This window comes from Chlamydotis macqueenii, chromosome 2 (assembly GCF_036417535.1).
Source record: "Chlamydotis macqueenii isolate bChlMac1 chromosome 2, bChlMac1.mat, whole genome shotgun sequence".
Classification (NCBI taxonomy): Eukaryota; Metazoa; Chordata; class Aves; order Otidiformes; family Otididae; genus Chlamydotis; species Chlamydotis macqueenii.
In genome coordinates, this window is record NC_141557.1 from 163521518 (window position 1) to 163541674 (window position 20157).

Here is a 20157-nt window from a genome sequence, read left to right on the forward strand (position 1 = left end):
GGGAGGGAGAAGCGCCAGACAGCCGCGGGCCGTTGGGAAGGGAGCGGGACTGCAGGGAGAGGCAGCGCGGGCGGCCTGGCGTCCCCAGACGCGCGTGGCCGAGCGCGGACGGGCGAGTGCGGCACGGAAACGGTTATTTGGGCTTCGCCTCCAGAGCTGTGCTCTCAGCCGGCCTTCGCCGTTTTTTAAAAAAGCCGGATGAGCTCCCGAGCAGGGAACAAATGTGACAGCACAGCCAAAAATTCAGCGCCAGCCAAAAAAATCCCAAAACAAACCAAAAACCCAGACGGTGATGATTTCTCCCTCGGCGCTGCCCGACGGTGACCCAGGGGCAGCGGGAGCAGCGACCAAGGTGACGGCTTGGTGGGGCTGGCGCTTTCGGGCCAGAAGCGCGCGATGGTGACGCCGGAGCAGGGGAAGGGACGCAGACGTGGTCCAGCTGCCGGCGGGACAATCCCGGGGATTTGCAGCTGCGGCAGAGCCGTGCGCCATCAGCCCCCCGCGTGGCTTTTAAGCGGCGGCACGGGGAAGTTTGCGAACGCCCGGTCCATCAACCCTCGCTGAAAGCCCGGCCCGGCCAGTCCGTGGGTCCCGCGCCCTCGCTCAAAGCCCGGCCAGTCCGTGGGTCCCGCGCCGTCGCTCAAAGCCCGGCCCGGCCAGTCCGTGGATCCCGAGCCCTCGCTCAAAGCCCGGCCAGTCCGTGGATCCCGCACCCTCGCTCAAAGCCCGGCCCGGCCAGTCCGTGGATCCCGAGCCCTCGCTCAAAGCCCGGCCAGTCCGTGGGTCCCGCGCCGTCGCTCAAAGCCCGGCCCGGCCAGTCCGTGGATCCCGCGCCCTCGCTCAAAGCCCGGCCAGTCCGTGGGTCCCGCGCCGTCGCTCAAAGCCCGGCCCGGCCAGTCCGTGGATCCCGCGCCCTCGCTCAAAGCCCGGCCGGTCCGTGGATCCCGCGCCCTCGCTCAAAGCCCGGCCCAGCCAGTCCGTGGATCCCGCGCCCTCGCTCAAAGCCCAGCCCAGCCAGTCCGTGGATCCCGAGCCCTCGCTCAAAGCCCAGCCCAGCCAGTCCGTGGATCCCGCGCCCTCGCTCAAAGCCCGGCCGGTCCGTGGATCCCGAGCCCTCGCTCAAAGCCCGGCCGGTCCGTGGATCCCGCGCCCTCGCTCAAAGCCCGGCCCAGCCAGTCCGTGGATCCCGCGCCCTCGCTCAAAGCCCAGCCCAGCCAGTCCGTGGATCCCGAGCCCTCGCTCAAAGCCCGGCCAGTCCGTGGATCCCGCGCCCTCGCTCAAAGCCCGGCCGGTCCGTGGATCCCGCGCCCTCGCTCAAAGCCCGGCCGGTCCGTGGATCCCGCGCCCTCGCTCAAAGCCCGGCCGGTCCGTGGATCCCGCGCCCTCTCTGGGGAGGAGGCAGGAGAGCGGCGGGCAGGGCGTGCAGTGCGGAGTCTTTCCCGTCGCCGGAAAGGTGCGGATCCCTCCTCTCGGGCCGTTTTCGGGAGCAGGTGTTGCTCGCCCGTGGCCTCGGGGCGCCGTCGGCTCCAGGCTGGGGACAGCACAGCGGCGGCCGGCCCTGGCCTTGCAGCCCTGCGGCCGCTCCCTCCCTCCGCTCGCGCGCGGTCCCCCCGCAGACCGGCCGCGCTGGTTTTTAACGTGATTTTATTTTCATCTCCTCACTATCCAGTAGCACAGCTTGTCCAAAAAAACACCGCTCGACTTAACTCCGATTCCTGGAAAAGCTCTGGAACAAAACAAGCAGCCCGTTTGCAAAGCTCTGGAAGACGGCGCGCGGACCTGCCGCCGCCAGCGCAGACGCGTCTGTCCAAACGAGCCTGCTCCCTCCTGCGGCGGGGCAGCGGCGCCCGCGCGGGGCAGGGCGGCGGGTGCGGGTGGCGGCAGCCCGCCGGCGTCGCCGCCCGGCCCTTGCGCTGGCTTCGGGGAGAGGTCGGGTGAAATTTTGGTTCCCTGTGAGGGTCTGCGCGTGTCCCTGTCGCCTGCGTGGCGGCTGGGCGCAGCGGAGGGTGGGCTTCCCGAGAGACCCCGCGGGAGGTGGCTCGGGAGCGTGGTGCGGGACAGCGCGTGCTGCGCCTCCGGTCCGGGGTCGGTTTGGGCCCCTCGCGGCAGGAAGGGCGCCGAGGGGCTGGAGCGCGGCCGGAGAAGGGGGGCGCGGCTGGCGAGGGGTCCGGGGCGCGAGCGCGGCGAGGAGCGGCTGGGGAACTGGCGTTGGCCGGTCTGGAGAAACTGGTCTCTGCTCCCCAGTGACGAGCGGTGGGCAAGAGGAAATGGTCTCAGGTTGCGCCGGGGGAGGTTTGATCGGATTTGGGGAGAATTCCTCCCCCCAGGGGGTTCCCCCGCGCTGGAAGGGGCTGCGCAGGGCGGCGGCGGGCACCGTCCCCGCGGGGTTGGAGCTGCGGCGCCCGCGCAGCCTCTGCTCTGCTCGGCGTGGCCGTGGCCGTGGCTGCACCGGGAGCCCTGCGTCGGCGCCGGGCTGGGACGGTCTCCCCCGCGTTCGAGCAGGTTTGTCCTCGAGCGGAGGCGCCTGAGGGCCGGCGTGCAGCGCTCAGCTCCCCGGTGCGAGAGGCGCGGACGGCCCGGAGCGAGCCCAGCACCGGGCCAGCGAGATGCTGGAGGGACCGGAGCGGCTCGTGTGGTGCGGCCGACACGCGGGAGGGGAGGGAGCCATCCCGGCCAGGCCCGTGCCAACCTCGTGGGGTTCGACCAGGCTGCGGGCCAGGTCCGGAGGAGGCCCCGCGGCCGCTGAGGGGGCTGGGGCAGCTCTGCTGCGGGCCAGGCTGGGAGCTGGGCTGTGCGCTCCGGAGAGGAGGCTCCGGGAGAGCGGAGAGCGGCTCCCCGTGCCCGGCGGGGCTGCGGGAAGGGTGGGGAGGGGATTTTGACCAGGGCCTGGTGGGACAGGACTGGGGTGGTGGCTTTAAACCGGAGGAGGGGAGGTTTAGAAGGGACGCAGGAGGAAATGTTTCTCGCTGAGGGTGGCGGGGCCCTGGCCCAGGCTGCCCGTGGAGCTGGCGGCCTCGCCGTCCGTGCGGATGTTCTGGACGTGGTCCTGGATGACCGGCTCCGGTGACCCAGCCTCATCCCGGGGTCGGCCGGGCTGACGTCCGGAGGTCCCCTCCGCCCTAACGCAACGCTGCGAGCAGGCCGGTCCGCGTGGGAAGGCGCTCAGCGCGGGGCAGAGCTGCCGTCGGGCGCTCGCGGACGCCTCCCGTCCCTCCCCGGCAGCGCGGCGAGCGAGAGGAGCTCCTGAGGGAGCTTTGCCTGGGGATGGGCTGGGCGCGGGGGACAGTGGGGCCGGCCGGCGTAGCTGTTCCTGCGGCCGGCCCGGGGACACGGCCGGCGATCTCCGGGTGGTCACGGGGGTCGGGGAGGGGTCTCCCCGTGGAGAAGGGGCTCTGCCTGCTCGGGAGGGCGCAGGCTCCCGCACGCGCGGCTCTGCGGAGGCTCCTGCGCCCCCGGGGATGGCCCTTCCCCGTCAGGAACGCGGGGCCCGGCCGGGGCAAAGCGCCGGGGCTCCGGGCGTCCGCGAGCCGAGCCGCCCGCGCTCCGGCCCCCGCAGCAGCCGCGCCACCGGGACCCCGGCGCGATCGGAAGCGTCGACTGCCTCGTCCCGCGCTCGCCTCGGCCCACGCTGTAACCCTAGAGCGCGCGCAGCCGCCGCCGAGCGCCTGTCTGTGCGGCCGGGAGCCGTTTGCTCCGCGGCCAAGCGCCGCTCGTGGCTTCTGCCGGCTACCGGCCCGCCGGCTGCCAGAGGGCTCGGCCTCGGCCCCCCGCTCCCGGAGCGTCCCCCCAGCCGCGCCGCTCGCTCGCAGCCGGCGCTCGGCAGCGGGGCCCTTTCTGCTGTTTCCCGAACGCGCAGCCATGCCCCTTTGTTTCGGGAAGCGCCTCTCCCCATCGACGGCACCACGTCCTGGAAACCTCCGCGGCCGCGGCTCCTCGGCGCGCCGCCCGCCGCCCCGCGCGGGGCTGGGGGTCCCGGCGCCTCCCGCCGGCTCCTGGGGAGCGAACCGGCCCCGAACCCCTTTTCCTTCGCCTGCCCCCGCGCGACCTCGTCCCGTTTCTTTCCTCTCCCGGCGTCAGGTTTTCCTGCCAGGCCGGGCTTCCCTGTTCCGCGCGAGCGAGGCGCGGCGGACGTGGCGGCCTGAGTCCGCGAGGGGCTGCGCGGGGGTCCCAGCTCCGGCCGCAGCGGGAGCAGACGCGCCGGAGCTGCCGTCGGAGGAGCTGCCTTCCGCCCGGGCGTCGTTGGAACCCGTCCTGCTTTTCCTTGGCGGCTGAGGGCGGGGGACGGCAGCCCCTGCGCGGGGACGGGGGCGCGGAGGTGTGGTCATGGTGCACGCGTGGTGGGCAGGGACCGGGATGGCTCCGTGGTGGGCTCCAGTGTGTGTCAGGGACTGGGATGGCTCCGTGGTGGGCTCCAGTGCGTGTCAGGGACTGGGATGGCTCCGTGGTGGGTTCCAGCGCGTGTCAGGGACTGGGATGGCTCCGTGGTGGGTTCCAGTGTGTGTCAGGGACTGGGATGGCTCCGTGGTGGGTTCCAGTGCGTGTCAGGGACTGGGATGGCTCCGTGGTGGGTTCCAGTGTGTGTCAGGGACTGGGATGGCTCCGTGGTGGGTTCCAGTGTGTGTCAGGGACTGGGATGGCTCCGTGGTGGGTTCCAGTGCGTGTCAGGGACTGGGATGGCTCCGTGGTGGGTTCCAGTGTGTGTCAGGGACTGGGATGGCTCCGTGGTGGGTTCCAGTGTGTGTCAGGGACTGGGATGGCTCCGTGGTGGGTTCCAGTGTGTGTCAGGGACTGGGATGGCTCCGTGGTGGGTTCCAGCGCGTGTCAGGGACTGGGATGGCTCCGTGGTGGGTTCCAGTGTGTGTCAGGGACTGGGATGGCTCCGTGGTGGGTTCCAGCGCGCGTCAGGGACTGGGATGGCTCCGTGGTGGGTTCCAGTGCGTGTCAGGGACTGGGATGGCTCCGTGGTGGGTTCCAGTGTGTGTCAGGGACTGGGATGGCTCCGTGGTGGGTTCCAGTGCGCGTCAGGGACTGGGATGGCTCCGTGGTGGGTTCCAGTGCGTGTCAGGGACTGGGATGGCTCCGTGGTGGGTTCCAGCGCACGTCAGGGACTGGGATGGCTCCGTGGTGGGTTCCAGTGCGTGTCAGGGACTGGGATGGCTCCGTGGTGGGTTCCAGTGCGTGTCAGGGACTGGGATGGCTCCGTGGTGGGTTCCAGCGCGCGTCAGGGACTGGGATGGCTCCGTGGTGGGTTCCAGTGCGTGTCAGGGACTGGGATGGCTCCGTGGTGGGTTCCAGCGCGCGTCAGGGACTGGGATGGCTCCGTGGTGGGTTCCAGCGCGCGTCAGGGACTGGGATGGCTCCGTGGTGGGTTCCAGTGCGTGTCAGGGACTGGGATGGCTCCGTGGTGGGTTCCAGTGTGTGTCAGGGACTGGGATGGCTCCGTGGTGGGTTCCAGCGCGCGTCAGGGACTGGGATGGCTCCGTGGTGGGTTCCAGTGCGCGTCAGGGACTGGGATGGCTCCGTGGTGGGTTCCAGCGCGCGTCAGGGACTGGGATGGCTCCGTGGTGGGTTCCAGCGCGCGTCAGGGACTGGGATGGCTCCGTGGTGGGTTCCAGCGCGCGTCAGGGACTGGGATGGCTCCGTGGTGGGTTCCAGTGCGCGTCAGGGACTGGGATGGCTCCGTGGTGGGTTCCAGCGCGCGTCAGGGACTGGGATGGCTCCGTGGTGGGTTCCAGTGTGTGTCAGGGACTGGGATGGCTCCGTGGTGGGTTCCAGCGCGCGTCAGGGACTGGGATGGCTCCGTGGTGGGTTCCAGTGCGTGTCAGGGACTGGGATGGCTCCGTGGTGGGTTCCAGTGCGCGTCAGGGACTGGGATGGCTCTGTGGTGGGTTCCAGCGCACGTCAGGGACCGGGATGGCTCCGTGGTGGGTTCCAGTGTGTGTCAGGGACTGGGATGGCTCCGTGGTGGGTTCCAGTGTGTGTCAGGGACTGGGATGGCTCCGTGGTGGGTTCCAGCGCGTGTCAGGGACTGGGATGGCTCCGTGGTGGGTTCCAGTGTGTGTCAGGGACTGGGATGGCTCCGTGGTGGGTTCCAGCGCGCGTCAGGGACTGGGATGGCTCCGTGGTGGGTTCCAGTGCGCGTCAGGGACTGGGATGGCTCTGTGGTGGGTTCCAGCGCACGTCAGGGACCGGGATGGCTCCGTGGTGGGTTCCAGTGCGCGTCAGGGACCGGGATGGCTCCGTGGTGGGTTCCAGCGCGCGTCAGGGACTGGGATGGCTCCGTGGTGGGTTCCAGCGCGCGTCAGGGACTGGGATGGCTCCGTGGTGGGTTCCAGCGCGCGTCAGGGACTGGGATGGCTCCGTGGTGGGTTCCAGCGCGCGTCAGGGACTGGGATCGCTGGGGCTCTCTGTCTCCCCGAGGTTCTCCTGCGCTTGCGCTTTGCAGCCCGGAGGCAACCGCGACGCCGCGACCGCGGAGCTGCTGGGCGCCCACCCCTGGCGCTGTCGTGCCGCGTGCTTGCGCTGGCTGCGGGCGACACCAACCCCCGCCATCAGCCACCGCGCGGTTTGGGGGGCGAGGGCAGAGCCCCCCGCGGGCCGACGGGCGCCGTGAGCAGCCTGCGAAGGCGGCGTGGGTCAGACGTCCGTGGCCTTGGCCCCGTCCGCTGCGTGGCTGGGCCTGTACGGGGCAATCCGCCCCGAGCGCGTGTCCCCGCCGCCGCCGCTGCCGCCGCTCTGGGCCGGGCTGCGGTGCCTCCCGCCGCGCGGCGGAAATCTCTCTTTAATCGCCGCTGGGGCCGGGGCCGTGCTTTCCTGCGCGGGAGGAGCGGTGACATGGAAGCCCCCGCTCTTTCCTCCTGGCAGGTCCCTGGAGCGGCGCCGGGGCGAGGAGGGGGAGCCGGGGGGCGCAGGTGCGTTCGCCCCGCCGCCCGCGACCCGCAGCGAGCGCTGCGCTTTCATCTGCGCCGTGCTGCGCTCCCAGCTGGCGGGAGCGGGGGCCGGGGGGGGAGCCGGGCGCGATGGGAACCAGCTGCGGCGCGGGGCCGCCCGCGCCGGCCCGCCGCCCTCCTCCCCGGGAAACCTGGCCGAGCGACGGCGGGGACGGCGCTGAGCTCGCGCACACAGCGGACCGCCGCTCCCCGGGGCCACGCGCGTGCCTGGGGGGCCGCGCTGCCCGGAGCGCCCCGTCCCCCCCGGCCCACCCCCCTGGCGCAGGGCCTGCGCTCTGCCTTTACGTCTCGTAGCCTTTATCGAGCCGGGCCTGCTCTGCGCAGCAGCGAGGCGCGGGCGGCCGCGTGGGGAGGCCGCGCGTAGCCCGCGGGGACGGGCGGCGGCTCGCGGGCCAGCGCCAGGTTTGGGCGTCCCGGCGAGGGACGGGGCTGCACCTCCAGGGCTTCCGTGGCCCTCGGCGCCTCGCGGCGCGGGACGCGGGACGTGTCCGCGGGGCGGCGCGCGCCTTGGCCTCCGCGCGGGTTCCCTGCGAGCGGCCGCTCCCTGCGGTTTCTCTTCCCCCGCTTTCTGCTGGTGGGTCTCCGTGGCCGCCGCTGCCCGACGGCGGGGCCGAGCCGCGCTCCTGCCGGGCCGCAGGAGACCGCGTCGCTGGGCCGGACCTGTCCTGAGCTCCACCGGTATCCTGCCGGCGAACCCCAGCCCGGCGCAGGGTGCGGAGCGGGGGGCCGCGGGTTTCTCTCCGGGCCGGCGGCGGCAGCGCGTCCCCCCGCTGCCCGGTTCGTGCCGCGAGGGCAGGGCGCCCAGGAAGGGGGGGATGCCCGCGCCCCCCCCGGCAGCGGCTCCCGAGGTGTGGAGAATGGAAAAGTCCGAGCGCGGGCAGGGCGCAGGAGGGGGCTTTGCCAAAATTAACAGTTGATCCGGCTTTGCGGGAGCGGGAGCCAAAACGCAAGGAATCTTGGATGCGGAGAGGGGAAACTTTTTCTGCGGGCAGTAAATCAGCACGGAAAGAGGGGAGGTGGGGGGCGAGGGGGAGGCCGGCCCCCACGCGCGGCCGCTGCTGGCCGAGGCGCGAGCACGGGCCCGTGCCGGTGCCGGTGCCGGTGCCGGTGCGGTGGCCGTGGCCGCCCCGCTCCCCGAGGCCGCGGCGGGGTTCGCTCCCGGGCCGGCGGCGTGCGCGGGGCCGCGGGCGCCGGTGACGCGCCGGCAGAGCTGATCCGGCGCGTGCTCTGGGTCGAGCTGGGGAGTTGGGGGACTTCCCCGCCGGCGCGTCCCAAAACGCTTCCGACGCAGCGGCCGCGGAGGGGCTCGGGGGGCGTGGGGGGAGCCCCGACGAGGATCTGCCCCGGCTCGGGCGGCGTTTTGGCTGGGTCAGGGGGTTTGTACTCGGGGAGTTGCCGCCACTCAGGCTGCCAGCCGTTGTCACCTGAGCCCACGTTCACTCTGAAACCTAATGATTACCATCGAGACCGCTCAGGGCCTGGGCTTGCCATCCTTGGGGAGGAGAGGGGTCTCGCCGCCGGACCCCAAACGGCCGGGGCCGGAGAGGGGCTGCCGCTCTGACCCCCGGCTCGGGCGGGGCCTCTGTGCAGCCTGCGTCCGGGCGGGTTCTGGATCTCTCCGAGGACGGAGGCTCTGCGCCAGCCACAGCCTGCCCACCCTCGCGGTGAAAATCGTGGCTTCTGGCGCTCAGGCTGCTGCCCGGAGGCGCGCCCCCCCGCCCCTCCCCAGCTCCGCGGAGCCGGGGGCCGCGTCCAGGTGCGCAGCCGGGCGGGAGGAAGCCCCCCGCCGTAAATCAGGGAGCGCCGCGGCGGGGGAGGGCACGGCGCGGGGGCAGCCAGCCGGCGTTTCCCCCCCGGCGCGGGGGATCCCAGCGCGTTGCCCGCCGCGCTCCAGCTCGCTCTGCGCCGGGGCCGGCCGGCGGGTGCCGCGGGGGGCTGCGGGTGGCACACACAGTTGCGGGGGGGATTTGGCGGGGAGGGAGCGCTAAGCCCCCCCAGCCCAGCCCCCTGCCCGGAGCAGGGACATCTCCAGCCGGATCAGGTCGCTCAGAGCCCCGGCCAGCCTGGCCTGGGATGTTTCCAGGGATGGGGCACCCACCGCCTCGCTGGGCAACCTGGGCCAGAGCTCCACCGCCCTCTGTCACGGATTTCCTCACGTCCAGTCTGAATCTCCGCTCTCCCAGTTTAAAACCATTCCTACACGCGCCTCCTCCCTGGGCAGGGACCCCCCAGCGCGGGCTGTAGCCCGGCGCGGCCCTCGCTGCCCCCACGCGCCCCGTGCGGGCCGGGGGTCGCAGATTTGGCCGCGTCGCACTGCCCCGTGCCCTGCGTCGCGTCCCAGCTCGGCTTCTGGGCGGGAGCCGAGGTTCTGGAGGCAAACGGGGGGCGGCAGCGCGGGCTCGCGCTCCCCGGGCACGCGTCCCCTCCCCGGCCCCCCCGGGGAAAGCCGGCCTCCCTGCTGCGGGGAAACTGAGGCGGGGGGCACGCTGCGTCGCCGAGGGGGCGGCCGCCTCAGGCGAGCTCTTCTCCTCGGGAAATCCCGCTTGGGCACTGGAAGGGACTGGGATTGGGCACTGGAAGGGACTGGGATTTGGCGCTGGAGCCGCCCGGCGCTGGCTCCCGGCCCCCCGCTCGCCCGCCCGCCCTCCTCCCGGCTGCTCCCGCAGCCCCTTCCCCGTCCCGCTGGCTGCGGTGGGAGCTGCCGCGCTCGATTTGTCAGAGATAAAAAATAGCGGAGGAGGAACGGGAAGACAGGAGGCACAGGAAAGCGGTTTGGTAGTCGGAGACAGAGGAGCAGAATTAACGCGCGGCGGGGGATTTGGAGCGAACACTGCGCGCATTGTAATCTGATCGGGGCGAGGGGGGAAAAAAGAGCGAGGCTGACCCCCCGCTCCCGGGGGAGACGCGGGGAGAGCGGGAACGAGGAGAGAGTGAAGGATTCCAGAGGTGGACCGGCTTCCTCTTTCACCAGACAGACACAGGGGAGGCGGGCGGGGGGCCAGCGCGTACCTGCACTTCCCATCTGCGCCCTCGCAGCTGCGCTGCGCGGGGAGGGGGCGGCGGCGAGGGGGGCGAGCAGCGGGACTGACCGGGGGGCCGCCGCCGCGGCCGGGCGACCGAGCTCGGCCGGGGGGCGGCGGGGAGCGAGGGGGTCCCGGCCGCGACGCGGGGGCTGCGGGGCGGCACCTGCCCCCGCCGCGGGGAGCGGGGGCTGCCGGGTCCCAGCTGGCGAGCGTTCGGCCGGGAGGGCGGGCGAGGGGAAAAAATCAATAAAACCCAAAAAGCCCCTCACAGCGAGTAAATCAGAGAAGAAAGGGGCTGCGGAGGCGCGGCGGCGGGGTCGCACGTGTTTCCTGGCAGCCGCGCAGGTGCTAAGCGGGGACGCAGGCGGGGCGCAGCGCGTGATGGATCGAGTGGGGAGCGCGGCAGCTCGTTCTCCCCGGGACGGGACGGGGACGCGCGCGCGGGGGGGCTGGCCCCGGCCCGGGACCCCTCCGAGGGCCGGCGGCGGGGGCCGCCGCCGTCCTCCGCGGCGGGTTCCCAGCGCGTCGCGCCCCACGCCGTGCGCGTCGGGTGCACGGCTCTTCGGCGAGGCCGGGCGCGGGAGGGCAGCGTCCCGGCTGAGCGCCGGCGCTCCGGCTCCCGTCCCCGGATGGCAGGGCGCGGGCGCGACGGGCGCGACGGGCGCGTCCCGGAGCAGGGTGCTGCTGCGCCGACGCCTTTTGGGTGCTGCCCTGGCTCACGGTGGCTTTGCCCCCTCCCAGCCCTGGCTGCCCCGCATCCCAAAAGCTGCTCCGGGCCCCGGGGCGCCCGCACCCTGGCGAGGGGGGGTTTTGGGGGGCAGCCCCGCTCGCCCGCGCCGGGGGACTCGGCGGGGTTGCATCGCTCTGCGTGGCGAGTGACGGGCATGCGTCAGCCCCGGGGACGCGGAGCTGCACCGTCGGGCGCGAGGGCGGTGGCCGAGCCTCTCCCAAAGTGGGGAAGGGTCCTGCCTGGGGGCCGGACCCCCCTGGCCCTCCCCGCCTCGCCGTTGCCCCGGCAGCCGGCCTCGCCCGCGGCGGGACGTCGGAGCGGCTTCGGCCAAGGCGCTGGGAAGGGGCGGCAGGGAAATAACCCGAAAATCCCGCTCCGCCCGCGGCCGCGGAGAGGCGGGTGTCCGAGGGACGGCGGCAGGCGAGGCGCGGGACGTTCCCGGCGCGGCCCCCTCGCTCGGTGCGAGGCCGGAGCCCGACTTTGAGCCGCAAACCGGCGGAGCCGCCGGCGGGGCGGGGTGGGACGGGGCCGTTTGGCGGCGGGGCTGACGGCGCGGGAGACCCCCGGCCCGTGCCCGGCCCCGACAGCGCTGGGGACGCGGGAACGCAGCGCGGGCCCCGCCAGAGCGGCGGGCACGGCTCCCTCCCCCAGCCAGCCGCGGGTTCCTGCAGGATTACGCGGAGGAAATCTGGGATTGGGTTACTCTGGGGCTGACCCTGCCGCGGCGATGGTTTTCGCTCCGCTCCCCCCGGCTCGCTGCAGCCCGCTGCTCAGCCCGGAGCGGCCTGGCTTTGGGAATTTCCCTCAGAACTACGCCGCTGCCTTCCTGCCTGCCGAGCTCCCCGGAGCCCTGCTGCCGGGCGGAATAACTGGGGAAACTGGTCCCGGGGCCGGGCTGGGGCCCGCTGTGCCCGGGGGGGCGCGCGGGTGGGCGCGTTTGCGCTCTCCTTTGCTTTTTTCCTCGTTTCACTGTGATTTCGCTACGAGGGCTGAGTGCTCATAAGCCGAGTGAGTGCAAGGAGAAGATCCCGGCGGCCGGCGAGTCCGCAGCGACGCTTCCCTCTCCTCGCTGGGGTGCGGAGCGGGGACGGACGGGGGCCCAGGGAAGGTCCGGGTCCCCCCGGGCCCCACAGAATCCCAGAGGGTTTGGGTGGGAAGGGACCTTTAAAGCCCCCCCTGCCCGGAGCAGGGACATCTCCAGCCGGATCAGGTTGCTCAGAGCCCCGGCCGACTGTGGTGGCTCAGCCCTGGGCACCACGCGGCTGCTCGCTCACACTCCCCCTCCCCAGCGGGACGGGGGAGAGAACTGGGAAGAAAGGAGAACTCGTGGGTGGAGATGAAGGCGGTTTACTGGAATAGCGAGGGAAACGGCAATAATGACAGAAGGTGGGGGCACTGAAACACACAAAATGAGCAGCGCCCGCTGTCCCGGTGACCGCACCGCCTGTCCCGAGCAGCGAGCAGGGAAACGACACCGGGCGGCCGGCGAAGGAGCGAGAGGAGCCAGCGTGGGAGAGGGGGCGAGGGGGAGGGGGAGGTGGGAGGAGAGCGGGGTGCCCCCTCCCGCGGGCAGCCCCCGCTCGCGTACGGAGCGCGCCGTCGGCGGCGGGGCACGCCGGCTTTGGCCGGCTCGGGGCGGTTGCTGCGGCTGGGCCCCTGGCAGCCCCGCAGCCGCACCGTAGCGACGGCGGGGAAGCCGGGCGGCGGCGCCGGTCTCGTTCACTCGTACCGGCAGCGCGTCTGGCAGCGTTCCGCACGCACAAAATCCGAAACACGGCGGCTACCGAGCGGAAAATGGACTGATCCCCGCCCAAACCGGGACGGGGCGCCCACCGCCTCCCTGGGCGCCCCGCGCAGTGCCCCGCCGCCCTCGGCGTGGGGCGCTTCCTGCCCATGTCCAGCCTGGATCTGCGCTCTTCCAGTTTGCAGTGACCCCCCGTGCTGCCGCTGCAGGCCGTGGGCCGGGGTCCCTCCCGGTACGGGACCCTTTGGGAAGAGCCCCCGAAGGGACGCTCCACCCCCGCCTTTCCTGTCCCGCTGGCGCGGGCTGCCCCGAGCGGTCGTGGCGTCCCCATCCCGCGGCGGCTCCAGCCCGGCTGGTCCCCAGTTGGGGGGCTGGAGAGGGGTGGGGGTGCCCGCGGAGCGATGGTGGGGGTCAGAGAGGGGCAGGGGTGCAGGGAGCGATGGTGGGGGTCAGGCGAGGATTAGGGGTGTGCAGGGAGCGATGGTGGGGTCAGGCGAGGATTAGGGGTGCCCGGGGAGCGATGGTGGGGTCAGGCGAGGATTAGGGGTGCGCAGGGAGCGATGGTGGGGTCAGGCGAGGATTAGGGGTGCCCGGGGAGCGATGGTGGGGGTCAGGCGAGGATTAGGGGTGCGCAGGGAGCGATGTTGGGGGTCAGGCGAGGATTAGGGGTGCCCGGGGAGCGATGGTGGGGGTCAGAGAGGGGCAGGGGTGCAGGGAGCGATGGTGGGGAGCAGGAGAGGGGTGGGGGTGCCCGGGGAGCGATGGTGGGGTCAGGCGAGGATTAGGGGTGCGCAGGGAGCGATGGTGGGGGTCAGGCGAGGATTAGGGGTGCCCGGGGAGCGATGTTGGGGGTCAGGCGAGGATTAGGGGTGCCCGGGGAGCGATGGTGGGGTCAGGCGAGGATTAGGGGTGCGCAGGGAGCGATGGTGGGGGTCAGGCGAGGATTAGGGGTGTGCAGGGAGCGATGGTGGGGGTCAGGCGAGGATTAGGGGTGCGCAGGGAGCGATGGTGGGGTCAGGCGAGGATTAGGGGTGCCCAGGGAGCGATGGTGGGGGTCAGGCGAGGATTAGGGGTGTGCAGGGAGCGATGGTGGGGGTCAGGAGAGGATTAGGGGTGCCCGGGGAGCGATGTTGGGGGTCAGGCGAGGATTAGGGGTGCGCAGGGAGCGATGGTGGGGTCAGGCGAGGATTAGGGGTGTGCAGGGAGCGATGGTGGGGGTCAGGCGAGGATTAGGGGTGCACAGGGAGCGATGGTGGGGGTCAGGCGAGGATTAGGGGTGCCCAGGGAGCGATGGTGGGGTAAGGCGAGGATTAGGGGTGCCCAGGGAGCGATGGTGGGGGTCAGGCGAGGATTAGGGGTGCGCAGGGAGCGATGGTGGGGGTCAGGCGAGGATTAGGGGTGCAGGGAGCGATGGTGGGGTCAGGCGAGGATTAGGGGTGCGCAGGGAGCGATGGTGGGGTCAGGCGAGGATTAGGGGTGCAGGGAGCGATGGTGGGGTCAGGCGAGGATTAGGGGTGCCCGGGGAGCGATGGTGGGGGTCAGGCGAGGATTAGGGGTGCCCGGGGAGCAATGGTGGGGTCAGGCGAGGATTAGGGGTGTGCAGGGAGCGATGGTGGGGGTCAGGCGAGGATTAGGGGTGCCCGGGGAGCGATGGTGGGGTCAGGCGAGGATTAGGGGTGCCCGGGGAGCGATGGTGGGGTCAGGCGAGGATTAGGGGTGCCTGGGGAGCGATGGTGGGGGTCAGGAGAGGATTAGGGGTGCGCAGGGAGCGATGGTGGGGGTCAGGCGAGGATTAGGGGTGCGCAGGGAGCGATGGTGGGGTCAGGCGAGGATTAGGGGTGCGCAGGGAGCGATGGTGGGGTCAGGCGAGGATTAGGGGTGCGCAGGGAGCGATGGTGGGGGTCAGGCGAGGATTAGGGGTGTGCAGGGAGCGATGGTGGGGGTCAGGCGAGGATTAGGGGTGCGCAGGGAGCGATGGTGGGGTCAGGCGAGGATTAGGGGTGCCCAGGGAGCGATGGTGGGGGTCAGGCGAGGATTAGGGGTGCTCGGGGAGCGATGGTGGGGTCAGGCGAGGATTAGGGGTGCCCGGGGAGCGATGGTGGGGTCAGGCGAGGATTAGGGGTGCGCAGGGAGCGATGGTGGGGTCAGGCGAGGATTAGGGGTGCCCGGGGAGCGATGGTGGGGTCAGGCGAGGATTAGGGGTGCCCGGGGAGCGATGGTGGGGTCAGGCGAGGATTAGGGGTGCGCAGGGAGCAATGGTGGGGGTCAGGCGAGGATTAGGGGTGCGCAGGGAGCAATGGTGGGGTCAGGCGAGGATTAGGGGTGCAGGGAACGATGGTGGGGGTCAGGCGAGGATTAGGGGTGCGCAGGGAGCGATGGTGGGGGTCAGGCGAGGATTAGGGGTGCCCGGGGAGCGATGGTGGGGTCAGGCGAGGATTAGGGGTGCGCAGGGAGCGATGGTGGGGGTCAGGCGAGGATTAGGGGTGCGCAGGGAGCGATGGTGGGGTCAGGCGAGGATTAGGGGTGCCCGGGGAGCGATGGTGGGGTCAGGCGAGGATTAGGGGTGTGCAGGGAGCGATGGTGGGGTCAGGCGAGGATTAGGGGTGCGCAGGGAGCGATGGTGGGGTCAGGCGAGGATTAGGGGTGCCCGGGGAGCAATGGTGGGGTCAGGCGAGGATTAGGGGTGTGCAGGGAGCGATGGTGGGGTCAGGCGAGGATTAGGGGTGCCCGGGGAGCGATGGTGGGGTCAGGCGAGGATTAGGGGTGCCCGGGGAGCGATGGTGGGGGTCAGGCGAGGATTAGGGGTGCCCGGGGAGCGATGGTGGGGGTCAGGCGAGGATTAGGGGTGCGCAGGGAGCGATGGTGGGGGTCAGGCGAGGATTAGGGGTGCGCAGGGAGCGATGGTGGGGGTCAGGCGAGGATTAGGGGTGCGCAGGGAGCGATGGTGGGGGTCAGGCGAGGATTAGGGGTGCGCAGGGAGCGATGGTGGGGTCAGGCGAGGATTAGGGGTGCGCAGGGAGCAATGGTGGGGGTCAGGCGAGGATTAGGGGTGCCCGGGGAGCAATGGTGGGGTCAGGCGAGGATTAGGGGTGCGCAGGGAGCGATGGTGGGGTCAGGCGAGGATTAGGGGTGCAGGGAGCGATGGTGGGGGTCAGGCGAGGATTAGGGGTGCGCAGGGAGCGATGGTGGGGGTCAGGCGAGGATTAGGGGTGTGCAGGGAGCGATGGTGGGGGTCAGGCGAGGATTAGGGGTGCGCAGGGAGCGATGGTGGGGGTCAGGCGAGGATTAGGGGTGTGCAGGGAGCGATGGTGGGGGTCAGGCGAGGATTAGGGGTGCGCAGGGAGCGATGGTGGGGTCAGGCGAGGATTAGGGGTGCGCAGGGAGCAATGGTGGGGGTCAGGCGAGGATTAGGGGTGCCCGGGGAGCAATGGTGGGGTCAGGCGAGGATTAGGGGTGCGCAGGGAGCGATGGTGGGGTCAGGCGAGGATTAGGGGTGCGCAGGGAGCGATGGTGGGGTCAGGCGAGGATTAGGGGTGTGCAGGGAGCGATGGTGGGGGTCAGGCGAGGATTAGGGGTGTGCAGGGAGCGATGGTGGGGGTCAGGCGAGGATTAGGGGTGTGCAGGGAGCGATGGTGGGGGTCAGGCGAGGATTAGGGGTGTGCAGGGAGCGATGGTGGGGGTCAGGCGAGGATTAGGGGTGTGCAGGGAGCGATGGTGGGGTCAGGCGAGGATTAGGGGTGCCCGGGGAGCGATGGTGGGGTCAGGCGAGGATTAGGGGTGTGCAGGGAGCGATGGTGGGGTCAGGCGAGGATTAGGGGTGCGCAGGGAGCGATGGTGGGGGTCAGGCGAGGATTAGGGGTGCGCAGGGAGCGATGGTGGGGTCAGGCGAGGATTAGGGGTGCGCAGGGAGCGATGGTGGGGTCAGGCGAGGATTAGGGGTGCGCAGGGAGCGATGGTGGGGGTCAGGCGAGGATTAGGGGTGCGCAGGGAGCGATGGTGGGGTCAGGCGAGGATTAGGGGTGCGCAGGGAGCGATGGTGGGGTCAGGCGAGGATTAGGGGTGCCCGGGGAGCGATGGTGGGGTCAGGCGAGGATTAGGGGTGCGCAGGGAGCGATGGTGGGGGTCAGGCGAGGATTAGGGGTGCGCAGGCAGTGATGTTGGGGTCAGGCGGGGCAGGGGTGCCCGGGGAGCGATGGTGGGGTCAGGCGAGGATTAGGGGTGCCCGGGGAGCGATGGTGGGGTCAGGCGAGGATTAGGGGTGCGCAGGGAGCGATGGTGGGGGTCAGGCGAGGATTAGGGGTGCGCAGGGAGCGATGTTGGGGTCAGGCGAGGATTAGGGGTGCGCAGGGAGCGATGGTGGGGGTCAGGCGAGGATTAGGGGTGCGCAGGGAGCGATGGTGGGGGTCAGGCGAGGATTAGGGGTGCGCAGGGAGCGATGGTGGGGGTCAGGCGAGGATTAGGGGTGCCCGGGGAACGATGGTGGGGGTCAGGCGGGGCAGGGGTGCCCGGGGAGCGATGCAGGTGTTTGCATCGCTCGGCAGCTGCGCGCGTGGCCGCGGGGCGACGGAGGAGGCGTGGGGGAGGCGTGCGGACCCGACGGGGAGCGGCAGCAGCCACGCACCGGCCTCCCGCCCCGGGCGGGTGCTGCCTGCGGGACCCCCGTGCAGCCGGCTCGGCGCTTGCCCAGAGTTGCGCTCAACCTCTGCAAAGGTCGGCTGCGGCGTCGGGCCCGGCTGCGGCGCGGTCCCCGCGGCTCGGCGCCGAGCAGACGTTGGTTTGAGATCGCCGCTGGGACATCCCGGCGGCTCGGAGGAGCGCGGGGAGCGGCGGGGGATGGCCGTGGCGGGCAGAACGCCCCTCTCGTGCCGGGGCGTCCCGCGGCCGCGCCGGCTGCCGGTTTGGAGGGGCGCGAAGCCCGTGGCGGGCCGAAGGCTCAGCCTGCGCCGTGGGCCGGGTGGGGTTTGCTTTGCCGGGGCGGCGGCGCCGTTCGTTCCTGGTCGCGCGAGGCGGGGCAGGGCGGCTCGGTGGGAGACGTCGGCGTGCGGTGTCGCCTCTGCGTGCGCCGGGCGCCGCTTGCGTGGAACGCGAGGTGCCGGAGCTCTGCGGGGATGGCCCGGAGGGAGCGCGGCGCGGGAGCCCCGTTCCCGCTGGGTTCGGCACGCCGTGCCGGCTCTCGTCCCTCCGCCGGCGCTGGCTTCGGTGGCGAAGGTGGAGGGAGACGGCCCCGCGGTGGGACACTGTCGCCTGCGTCCTGGGCGGCAGAGGGGTCTCCCAGCCGTCAGACCTCTCGCCCGCTTGCAGGATCGCCCGCGCTGTTTCTTTCCCTCCCAGTTCGGGCTGTCCCGGCCCGCGGCGAAGGCGGGCGCTCCCTCGGAGCGTCTCGGGCGACCGCAGGTGCGTGGCACCGCGGGGGCTGCCTGCCAGCCGCAGAGCCCTCCGCTCCTTCCTCTGCCTCTGGCGGGAGCCGGGCCTGGCTCCCGCGGCTTACGGCATCACGGCCGCGGGTCGGGGGCCGCGCTCCGGGGCGCGTCCCCGGGCCGAAGCAGGGATTTGGAGCAGAGCTGCGGTGCCCCTGGCTCGGGGATGCCGGTCCCGCAGCAGACGGGTCTGGAGGGGGCCGCAGCCCGGCAGAAGCAGCCTCCCGAGCCGGGCTCGCTTTCCTGCCGGTCGCGGCAGCTTTCCCCTCTTGCAGCACGGCGCGTGCCCGCGTGCAGGGCGGCGGCGCCGGGGACGGACCCGGCTGCTGGACGCGGGACACGGCCCACTGCGCTGGGCTCTGCGCGGAGCGCTGAAGCCGGAGGGAAAGCCGCGTCTCCCGCAGCCCCGCCTGGCCAGCTCTGGAGCGTTTCCCCGCTCCGGCCGGACAGAGCGGCGGCGGCGCTCGGCGCGGGACGGCAGAGCCCCGCGGTGAGCAGCTGGGAGAGGAGCGCGTGGCTGGAAGAGGCCTGGTGGCAGCGTCTCGGAGCCGCTGCCCGCCGAAGGAACGCGTGGCGCTCCTCAGGCCCTCCTCTTCCTCCTTCTGCCGCTGAAACCGGTGCCTCCCGCGCGAGCGGCGGCTCGGCGGCTTCGCGGCGGCCGGGCGGCTCCAGCGGCACAGGGAGCCTGCGGATGGCCGGCGCTGCTCGGCCGGGCACGGGCGAAGGCGAAGCGCGTTTCCCCGCCGCGTTTCTGTTTGCTGGAGCACCCGTCCCTGTCCCGGCGTGACCGCCGCGGGCTCGGCGTGGGTGGGGACGAGCTGGCGGCGTCCCTCGGAATCGGTGAAGCATCGCTGAAGCGCTGAGTGCTGCGACCTCGGCTGCAGGACTGGAAGGGACTGGGCTGAGTGGAAGTTTCCCTCCCCGCCGCCTCCAGATTCCGTGTCAGCGGTGCCCGTCCCGGCGCGCGGACGCCCTCGGGCCCTGCCCCGGAGGCAGGGAGCCTTTCCAAACCTTTCTCCAGCTGGGAATCCGCGCGTGCTGAAGTTAAAAGCATGAAGGTTTCCGTCTCCCTGAAGCAGAGCCCTTCCGAGTCCTCACGCCGGGCTCCTCGCGAGCGAAATGCCCCCGTGTCAAACCAGCGGCCCGTGCTCGGGGCCTCTGCGCCGCCCGGCGCCAGGCGAACGGCCACCCCCCCCCCGGCACGCGCTGCCGCTGCCAGCCCGGCGCCCGAGGGCTGCGCGGCGCGGCCGGGGAACCGTCCCGGGGAGCTGTGGACGGTCGCGGCCGGCCGCCCCGACGGCGTCTCGGTGCTGAGCCCCCCCAGGCCCGGGCTGCCCTCTCGCTGCGGAGTGTGGCCCCCAGCCCCGCCGAGACCCCCCCCAGCCCTCGCGCTTCGTCCCCGGCCGGCGGTGATCGCTGGGGAGTCCCCGCCGCTGCTGCGCGCCAGCCCCGGCTCCCCGGTTGCGGGCTCTCTGGGCTCGTGGGGTTCCCCGTTTCGAGAGGCCGTGTCCCACGCGCAGCCGGGGGCCAAGTGTGGGGGTCCCCAGGGACTCGGGGCGGCGGCTGACGCCTCTGTCACCTCTTCCCATCTCGTCTCGGCGTCCCGGCTGGCGCTGGCCTCCTTCCCCTGCCGCAGTGCCGGGAACCACCGTCGCCCTTCCCCAGCCCTTTCCCACCACATCCCGCCCGGACCCGCGCAGGCGTCTGACCCGTCCCGCGCGCCGCCCTTCTCCCCGCGCTGCAGGGACGGGCTGTGACGGACGGAGCGCTCGGGGGACGAGGAATCGCGGGGCGGCCGCGCTCAGCGCGCGGTGGCCGAGGGCTCCGTGTCCGGGGGAGAGCGGGGACGAGCGGCGTCCCTCCGGGGTCCGTGCCGGCCCGGCCCCGGGCAGCGTCTGTCACGAAGGCCCCGCGGCCGCTGAGGGGGCTGGGGCAGCTCTGCTGCGGGCCAGGCTGGGAGCTGGGCTGTGCGCTCCGGAGAGGAGGCTCCGGGAGAGCGGAGAGCGGCTCCCCGTGCCCGGCGGGGCTGCGGGAAGGGTGGGGAGGGGATTTTGACCAGGGCCTGCAGTGACAGGACTGGGGTGGTGGTTTTGGAATAGAGGGAGGTGGATTCAGATCGGATATCAGGAGGAAACGTTTTACACTGAGGGTGGTGGGGCACTGGCCCAGGGTGCCCAGCGAGGCGGTGGGTGCCCCATCCCTGGAAACGTCCCAGGCCAGGTTGGCCGGGGCTGTGAGCGACCTGATCCGGCTGGAGATGTCCCTGCTCCGGGCAGGGGTGAGGCTGGGGGGG

The 20157-nt window shown here is 72.2% G+C and overlaps 1 protein-coding gene across 1 annotated transcript in view; it reads left to right on the plus strand.

Moving 5' to 3' along the window:
- The window catches only part of BOP1 (BOP1 ribosomal biogenesis factor), a 62294-nt gene that overhangs the window by 24751 nt on the left and 17386 nt on the right, over positions 1-20157 (plus strand). The window lies entirely within an intron of this gene.